The sequence below is a fragment of the Podarcis filfolensis genome (genome assembly GCF_964270895.1).
Source record: "Podarcis filfolensis genome assembly, chromosome: 3".
Lineage (NCBI taxonomy): Eukaryota > Metazoa > Chordata > Lepidosauria > Squamata > Lacertidae > Podarcis > Podarcis filfolensis.
In genome coordinates this window covers 122,157,898-122,167,758 of record NC_139606.1, presented here as the reverse complement: position 1 = coordinate 122,167,758, position 9,861 = coordinate 122,157,898, and positions in this window count along the sequence as shown.

Sequence of the window (9,861 nt, the reverse complement as noted above, 5' to 3'; positions counted from 1 at the left end):
GCTAAGCACCAACTAATATGTCGCAGACTCACTCATTATCGGTGACCCACCAAATTTCTACCTTTTGCCACAGGCTGGGGGGGGGGGCTTTTGTGTGAGGGAAAACCTAGTGATTTGCAGTCTGAGGCAGGAGTTGGTCAAACCAGAAAAGCTTTTTTTTTAACACAAAATGTTGGTGAAAGAAGGTTGGGTCAGGAGAGGCATTCTTTCAGGTAGAAGTTAAGTTATTCTTAAACTAAACTCAAAGATGTCAAAGGCCTAAACACAGCGTCTCTCCAGATCGGTTCTTCCACTTGAGGGAGACGTTGAGGTGGACAGAAGAGGGGGCCATATGCTTCCCGGCCTTGCTGCTCCTTTCCCTAGTAATGGCAGAAGTTTCCGTGAAAAGCTTTGGGCGCAGCCTCATTCTTTGCCTCCAGAGAAGGGAGCTTTTCGTCCTTGACCCGGTTCTCTGAGCAATGCCACTGCGGAGGTCTTTCCAAAGAAGCTCACCGACCTCGGGGTCCCCTTCTCCCCTCCAGACGGGAAGGAGACCCCGGTCAGAGCACAGCTGTCAACCTTTCCTTTTTTTGCAGGAAATGCCCTGATTCCAGCGCCGCTTCCCGCTGCAATCCCGGATTGTTAGATATCCCGTCGACTGTCCCCGGGACAGGGGAGGCTGCGGATCCCTTCTTTTCCAATCTGAAAGTGGACAGCTCTGGTTCAGAGGGTCTTCCCACGGCTTCTCCTCTCCTGCCCCAGACTCAGCCCCCCATGTGCCGCCTGTCTGTCCATCCGTCTGCCTGCCTGCCTGCCTTCCCCAGAGGCTCCACCGGCTCTTCCTCTGGCCAGAGACCAGCTTCTCCTCAGAGAGGCTCCATCCAGAGCCACTTCTCCCTCAGTCCAGGCCTCTCCAGATCCCTCTTTCTGCTTCTATCTCTCCAAAGGAGCCCTGTCTCACTTTAAGGCCCTCTTTGGGGAAGCTTCGCTTTTCAGGGTCGACGTTTTACTATGGCTTTATATGTGCTGGAAGCTGCCCAGAGTGGCTGGGGGAGCCCAGCCGGATGGGAGGGGTATAAATGATAAAATAATCATAATAATGATCAATAATTTGCTCTTCTCTGTCCCTGACTAAAAACTCCCTCAGAAAGGGCTCCTTTTATTTTCCCGCCCAAAGTGCTGGCTCCGCCCCTTTGACTGGTTGCTGAGCAGCCAATCAGAGAGAGGGGGGGGCTGCAGCCCCCTGGTGGCGTTTGAGGGGAACTGCACCCCGACTCCGCCTGGCTCTGCTGTCAATCACAGGCTCCTTCCTCCTTCACCCAGAGACTTCAGATGGCAGAGGAGGAAAATGACTCTCGAGGAGGCTGAATCCCAGCCCAGCCAGAGGCGCTCCTGACCTGGCGCTTGGGGGGCCACGGGGACTGATCTGTTCGGTCCTCTTTCCCCTTTGTTCCTGGTTTGGTTTAAATCCATTCACGAACCAAGAAGCCACAAACTGTACTGACCCCCGGCTGCGGACATCTCTGCCCATTTTGTGATGCACAAATGAAACAAGAAGACAGCCTATTTATTTGGGCCTATTATTCCTAAGATCCTTGTTTCTAAAGGCAGGCCTGTTTAGGGAAGTTTTTACTCACTAATGTTTTAAAGTATTCTTAATCTTTTGTTGGAAGCCGCCCAGAGTGGCTGGGGAAACCCGGCCAGATGGGCTGGGTATAAATTAATATTATTATTATAAAGCCCATAAGAAGACCCCGGACCCCGTCGCGCATCTGCCAAGCAGGACCAGAGCCCTTTAAATTATTATTATTATTATATTATGAAGCATAAGAAGACGACGACCCCGGACCCCCACCCAGGCTCCACCTGTGGGGCATCTGCCAAGCAGGACCAGAGCCCTTTAAATTATTATTATTATTATATTATGAAGCATAAGAAGACGACGACCCCGGACCCCCACCCAGGCTCCACCTGTGGGGCATCTGCCAAGCAGGACCAGAGCCCTTTCCAGAGCTACGGCTTCCTCCCCAGAATCCTGGGAACCGTAGTTTCTTCAGGATGCGGTGAGTGGATAGGAGAGCGCTCTGTCCCGCAATTCCTAGAGTGCTTTAACAACCCAGCCTCCTTGCCAGGGGACTTGGGGAATTTGGCGCTGTGGGTAAAACCTCAGTGTCGGCGGTTCGAATCCCCACAGCGGGGTGCGCTCCCGCTGCTCGGTCCCAGCGCCTGCCAACCTAGCAGTTCGAAAGCACCCCCGGGTGCAAGTAGATAAATAGGGACCGCTTACTAGCGGGAAGGTAAACGGCGTTTCCGTGGGCTGCGCTGGCTCGCCAGATGCAGCTTGTCACGCTGGCCACGTGACCCGGAAGTGTCTTCGGACAGCGCTGGCCCCCGGCCTCTTAAGCGAGATGGGCACGCAACCCCAGAGTCGGACACGACTGGCCCGTACGGGCAGGGGTACCTTTACCTTTTAGCTTGAGCAGAGGGGGCTGTTGAGAGAGGGTCTACCACTTACTCTCAGCACGTGGAGGGGGCTGCCTCTTTCACCCCACTCGCACCCTGGGATTTATTTATTACACGTACAGACCACTTTCATCTTCCCAGGATCTCAAGGTGGAATACGTGATTCTCCTCCTCCCTATTTCACCCTGTGAGGAAGGCGAGGCGAAGAGATGGTGACTGACCCAAGGTCCCCCAGGGAGCTTCATGGCTGAGTGGCGAACCGAACCCTGTCTCAGTCCGGCACTCCAACCATTAGACCACCCTGCCCCTCCTTCCCACCATGGCCTCTCCTCTTGGATGCAAGACCTCCTGAGCCCCCCTCCTGGAGAAAGGAGATCCCAACTAAGCTCTTGGGCCCTGTCACCCCCAGGAGAGATGGCGGCCTCTCCTTCCTTGGAGGTTTCTGAGCAGAAGGTGGATGGCGCCTGCAATGGGGAACTGAGCTGAGATTCCTGCATTGCAGGGCTGGACTAGATGTCCTTTGGGTCCCCTCCGAGTCCCCAAGGCTTCCTCCTCAGTCTGGGGGAGGCAGATCTGAGCGATTTCGGTCTGGGCTGCAGTTTCATTGCGGAGCTGGAAGGGGGGGCCCCGCGGGGTCCTCAGTCCAGCATCTGGACCAGCCTTTCTCCAGCTGGGGGTCCCCAGATGTGGCTGGACTACAACTCCCATCACCCCCCGCTAGCCAGGCCAGGGCTCAGGGATGATGGGAGTTGTAGTCCAAGACCATCTGGGGACCCCCAGCTGGAGAAACCCCCTCGCTGCCCCCCTTGGCCAAGCCCTGCCTGCCCCTCCCTGCAGGAGCCCCCCCTAGAGGACCCGAGGGGAGAGAGGAGACTCACCGGAGGAGGCCAGAGGGGCCAGGGAGGGGCTCCGGAAGACCCGCCTCCGCCATTTCCCCTCCTCTCTAGGAGGCCGGCTCAGCTGCTCTTAACCCTTGCCTAGCCGGGCGCGCCCAGCTGGTCTCCTTTGGGGGGAGCCTGGGGGCCGGAGGGGGAAAGAGGAGCCCCCTGCCCCCCCGGGATGGGCAGGGCAGAAGGCAGGGCGGGGGGGCCTGGAGGGCTGGCACTTTCTGGCCTCTGGGGCCAGGGCTCAAGGCAGGCAGGGCCAGAGCTGTCAAGGGACCAGCAGCCTCCCCTGTCCCGGGGACAGTCGACGGGATGTCTAACAATCTGGGAGAGCAGTGGGAGGCTGCATGCAGGAGGAGAGCGCCTTTGGCCCTCTAAGGTAGACTGGCTCTGGCCCTGGAGGCTCCATGCAGGAAGAGCTCCGAGGAAGGTGCATCGCGCCAAAGGGACCCATCCGGCCCAGGATCCTGCGCCCACAGTGGCACCCAGGCATCCCCAAGCAGGAGGAGAGCGCCTTTTGCCCTCTAAGGTAGACTGGCTCTGCCCTTGGAGGCTCCATGCAGGAAGAGCTCCAAGGAAGGTGCATCGCGCCAAAGGGACCCATCCGGCCCAGGATCCTGCGCCCACAGTGGCACCCAGGCACCCCCAAGCAGGAGGAGAGCGCCTTTTGCCCTCTAAGGTAGACTGGCTCTGCCCCTGGAGGCTCCATGCAGGAGGAGAGCGCCTTTTGCCCTCTAAGGTAGACTGGCTCTGGCCCTGGAGGCTCCATGCAGGAAGAGCTCTGAGGAAGGTGCATCGCGCCAAAGGGACCCATCCGGCCCAGGATCCTGCGCCCACAGTGGCACCCAGGCACCCCCAAGCAGGAGGAGAGCGCCTTTTGCCCTCTAAGGTAGACTGGCTCTGCCCCTGGAGGCTCCATGCAGGAAGAGCTCTGAGGAAGGTGCATCGCGCCAAAGGGACCCATCCGGCCCAGGATCCTGCGCCCACAGTGGCACCCAGGCACCCACAAGCAGGAGGAGAGCGCCTTTTGCCCTCTAAGGTAGACTGGCTCTGGCCCTGGAGGCTCCATGCAGGAAGAGCTCTGAGGAAGGTGCATCGCGCCAAAGGGACCCATCCGGCCCAGGATCCTGCGCCCACAGTGGCACCCAGGCGCCCCAAGCAGGAGGAGAGCGCCTTTTGCCCTCTAAGGTAGACTGGCTCTGCCCCTGGAGGCTCCATGCAGGAAGAGAGCGCCTTTTGCCCTCTAAGGTAGACTGGCTCCGTCCATGGAGGCTCCATGCAGGAAGAGCTCTGAGGAAGGTGCAACATGCCAAAGGGACCCATCCGGCCCAGGATCCTGCGCCCACAGTGGCACCCAGGCGCCCCAAGCAGGAGGAGAGCGCCTTTTGCCCTCTAAGGTAGACTGGCTCTGCCCTTGGAGGCTCCATGCAGGAAGAGCTCCAAGGAAGGTGCATCGCGCCAAAGGGACCCATCCGGCCCAGGATCCTGCGCCCACAGTGGCACCCAGGCATCCCCAAGCAGGAGGAGAGCGCCTTTTGCCCTCTAAGGTAGACTGGCTCTGCCCCTGGAGGCTCCATGCAGGAAGAGCTCTGAGGAAGGTGCATCGCGCCAAAGGGACCCATCCGGCCCAGGATCCTGCGCCCACAGTGGCACCCAGGCACCCCCAAGCAGGAGGAGAGCGCCTTTTGCCCTCTAAGGTAGACTGGCTCTGGCCCTGGAGGCTCCATGCAGGAAGAGCTCTGAGGAAGGTGCAACATGCCAAAGGGACCCATCCGGCCCAGGATCCTGCGCCCACAGTGGCACCCAGGCACCCCCTAGCAGGAGGAGAGCGCCTTTTGCCCTCTAAGGTAGACTGGCTCTGCCCCTGGAGGCTCCATGCAGGAGGAGAGCGCCTTTTGCCATCTAAGGTAGACTGGCTCTGCCCCTGGAGGCTCCATGCAGGAGGAGAGCGCCTTTTGCCCTCTAAGGTAGACTGGCTCTGGCCCTGGAGGCTCCATGCAGGAAGAACTCTGAGGAAGGTGCATCGCGCCAAAGGGACTCATCCAGCCCAGGATCCTGCGCCCACAGTGGCACCCAGGCGCCCCCAAGCAGGAGGAGAGCGCCTTTTGCCCTCTAAGGTAGACTGGCTCTGGCCCTGGAGGCTCCATGCAGGAAGAGCCCTGAGGAAGGTGCATCGCGCCAAAGGGACTCATCCAGCCCAGGATCCTGCGCCCACAGTGGCACCCAGGCGCCCCCAAGCAGGAGGAGAGCGCCTTTTGCCCTCTAAGGTAGACTGGCTCTGGCCCTGGAGGCTCCATGCAGGAAGAGCCCTGAGGAAGGTGCATCACGCCAAAGGGACCCATCCGGCCCAGGATCCTGCGCCCACAGTGGCACCCAGGCGCCCCCAAGCAGGAGGAGAGCGCCTTTTGCCCTCTAAGGTAGACTGGCTCTGCCCCTGGAGGCTCCATGCAGGAGGAGAGCGCCTTTTGCCATCTAAGGTAGACTGGCTCTGCCCCTGGAGGCTCCATGCAGGAGGAGAGCGCCTTTTGCCCTCTAAGGTAGACTGGCTCTGCCCCTGGAGGCTCCATGCAGGAAGAGCCCTGGGGCAGGTGCATCGCGCCAAAGGGGCCCATCCGGCCCAGGATCCTGCGCCCACAGTGGCACCCAGGCATCCCCAAGCAGGAGGAGAGCGCCTTTTGCCCTCTAAGGTAGACTGGCTCTGGCCCTGGAGGCTCCATGCAGGAAGAGCTCCGAGGAAGGTGCATCGCGCCAAAGGGACCCATCCGGCCCAGGATCCTGCGCCCACAGTGGCACCCAGGCACCCCCAAGCAGGAGGAGAGCGCCTTTTGCCCTCTAAGGTAGACTGGCTCTGCCCCTGGAGGCTCCATGCAGGAGGAGAGCGCCTTTTGCCATCTAAGGTAGACTGGCTCTGGCCCTGGAGGCTCCATGCAGGAGGAGAGCGCCTTTTGCCATCTAAGGTAGACTGGCTCTGGCCCTGGAGGCTCCATGCAGGAGGAGAGCGCCTTTTGCCCTCTAAGGTAGACTGGCTCGGGCCCTGGAGGCTCCATGCAGGAGGAGAGCGCCTTTTGCCATCTAAGGTAGACTGGCTCTGGCCCTGGAGGCTCCATGCAGGAGGAGAGCGCCTTTTGCCATCTAAGGTAGACTGGCTCTGGCCCTGGAGGCTCCATGCAGGAGGAGAGCGCCTTTTGCCCTCTAAGGTAGACTGGCTCTGGCCCTGGAGGCTCCATGCAGGAAGAGCTCTGAGGAAGGTGCATCGCACCAAAGGGACCCATCCGGCCCAGGATCCTGCGCCCACAGTGGCACCCAGGCACCCCCAAGCAGGAGGAGAGCGCCTTTTGCCCTCTAAGGTAGACTGGCTCTGGCCCTGGAGGCTCCATGCAGGACTCCTCAGAAACCAGGGAGAGCTCTGAGGCAGCTGCATCATGCCAAAGGGACCCATCCGGCCCAGGATCCTGCGCCCACAGTGGCACCCAGGCGCCCCCAAGCAGGAGGAGAGCGCCTTTTGCCCTCTAAGGTAGACTGGCTCTGGCCCTGGAGGCTCCATGCAGGAAGAGCTCTGAGGAAGGTGCATCGCGCCAAAGGGACCCATCCGGCCCAGGATCCTGCGCCCACAGTGGCACCCAGGCACCCCCTAGCAGGAGGAGAGCGCCTTTTGCCCTCTAAGGTAGACTGGCTCTGGCCCTGGAGGCTCCATGCAGGAATAGCCCTGAGGCAGGTGCATCGCGCCAAAGGGGCCCATCCGGCCCAGGATCCTGCGCCCACAGTGGCACCCAGGCATCCCCAAGCAGGAGGAGAGCGCCTTTTGCCCTCTAAGGTAGACTGGCTCCGTCCATGGAGGCTCCATGCAGGAAGAGCTCTGAGGCAGCTGCATCGCGCCAAAGGGACCCATCCGGCCCAGGATCCTGCGCCCACAGTGGCACCCAGGCGCCCCAAGCAGGAGGAGAGCGCCTTTTGCCCTCTAAGGTAGACTGGCTCTGCCCCTGGAGGCTCCATGCAGGAAGAGCTCTGAGGAAGGTGCATCGCGCCAAAGGGACCCATCCGGCCCAGGATCCTGCGCCCACAGTGGCACCCAGGCACCCCCAAGCAGGAGGAGAGCGCCTTTTGCCCTCTAAGGTAGACTGGCTCTGTCCATGGAGGCTCCATGCAGGAAGAGCTCTGAGGAAGGTGCATCGCGCCAAAGGGACCCATCCGGCCCAGGATCCTGCGCCCACAGTGGCACCCAGGCACCCCCAAGCAGGAGGAGAGCGCCTTTTGCCCTCTAAGGTAGACTGGCTCCGTCCATGGAGGCTCCATGCAGGAAGAGCTCTGAGGAAGGTGCATCGCGCCAAAGGGACCCATGCGGCCCAGGATCCTGCGCCCACAGTGGCACCCAGGCACCCCCAAGCAGGAGGAGAGCGCCTTTTGCCCTCTAAGGTAGACTGGCTCTGGCCCTGGAGGCTCCATGCAGGACTCCTCAGAAACCAGGGAGAGCTCTGAGGAAGGTGCATCGCGCCAAAGGGACGCATCCGGCCCAGGATCCTGCGCCCACAGTGGCACCCAGGCACCCCCAAGCAGGAGGAGAGCGCCTTTTGCCCTCTAAGGTAGACTGGCTCTGTCCATGGAGGCTCCATGCAGGACTCCTCAGAAACCAGGGAGAGCTCTGAGGAAGGTGCATCGCGCCAAAGGGACCCATCCGGCCCAGGATCCTGCGCCCACAGTGGCACCCAGGCACCCCCAAGCAGGAGGAGAGCGCCTTTTGCCCTCTAAGGTAGACTGGCTCTGGCCCTGGAGGCTCCATGCAGGAAGAGCTCTGAGGAAGGTGCATCGCGCCAAAGGGACCCATCCGGCCCAGGATCCTGCGCCCACAGTGGCACCCAGGCATCCCCAAGCAGGAGGAGAGCGCCTTTTGCCCTCTAAGGTAGACTGGCTCTGTCCATGGAGGCTCCATGCAGGAAGAGCTCTGAAGAAGGTGCATCGCGCCAAAGGGGACCCCCCCCCGGCCCAGGATCCTGCCATAGCTGTCACGTTTCAGATTTGAAAAGAAGGGATCAGCAGCCTCACCTGTCCCAGGGACAGTCTATGGGATATCTAACAATCAGCGATAGCAGAGGGAAATGGCGCTGGAATAAGGGAATTTCCCACAAAAAAAGGGAAGGTCTTGGGGCGCAGGGGGTTCTGTGGTCTATAATCCCCTGAGACTTGGGCTGCCCAGCGGAAGGTCTGTGCTTCCAACCCCCATGACTGAGCTCCCCTTCCTCTGTCCCAGCTCCTGCCAACCTAGCAGTTCGAAAGCACACCAGCGCAAGTAGAGAAATAGGTACCACTGTGGTGTTTCTGTGCGCTCTGGCACTTCTCATGGTGTCCCATTGCACCAGAAGCGGTTCAGTCCTGCCGCCTAAAGCTGTCTGCGGACCAACATGGGCTCCCTCAGCCTGAAGCGAGATGGGCTCTGCACCCCAGTCGCCTTTGCCGGGACCTGACCTTCCAGGGGTCCTTGCCTCACCAAATAGGGGAAGGGAAGGTCCACCTGTTGGTGTGAGCAGGAAAAGGGGGGCTGCCTCCCCTTCCCCTTTAGAGCAAGCGCCTCTGGGGCGCAAGAGGGGGGTGCTGGGTCTGCTACTGCCGCTCTCGCTACCCCTCTCCAACTTCAGCAGGAGCTGTTTATCCAGAGGGGGAAAGAATCCTGGGAGGAGACATTCTACTTCTTTATTAAATTTATATACCGCCCTATGCCCACAGGCTTTCAGGGCAATTCACAAAATAAAACCAACCACGCAATAAAACCTCCCGCCAAACACATTTTAAAAGGGCATAGGATGTCAATCAAATCAACCAAAGGCCTGGTTAAAAAGGAACATTTTTGCCCGGTGCCTAAAGGTGTGTAACAAAGGCGCTTGGGGGAACTTCCCTGGGGAGAGCATTCTTCATATGGGGAGCCACTGCAGAGAAGGCCCCGTTCCTGTGCTGCCGCCCTCTGGACCTCTCAGAGAGGAGGGACATGAAGAAGGGCCTCAGATGATCTCAGGGTCCTGGTAGGTTCATAGGGAGAGAGGCGGTCCTTGAGGAATTCCGGTCCACAGCTGTTTAAGGCTTAATAGGTCAAAACCAGCACACTGAATTGGCAGCCAGTGCTGTCGGACCAGGATTGGTGCAATATGTTCAAACCGTCTTGCTCCGGTGAGCAACCTGGCCGCTGAATTCTGTACCAGCTGCAGTTTCCGAACCGTCTTCAGAGGCAGCCCAACGTGTAACGCATTGCAGTAAGCTAACCTTGAGGTTGCCAGAGCATAAACAGCAGTAGTTAGGTGATCCCTGTCCAGACAGAGGCGTAGTTGGGCCACCAGCCGAAGCTGATGGAAGGCACTCTGGGCCACGGAGGCCACCTGAGTCTTGAGTGACAGCAAAGGATCCAGGAGGACCCCCAAGCTATGAAGCTGCTCCTTCAGAGGAAGTGTAACCCCATCAAGAGCAGGCCATCTCTCTAGAATGGTATACTAAAAATGATGAAGTTAGATCAGTGATGGGCAGTGATGGTTATAATATACAATTTTTATCA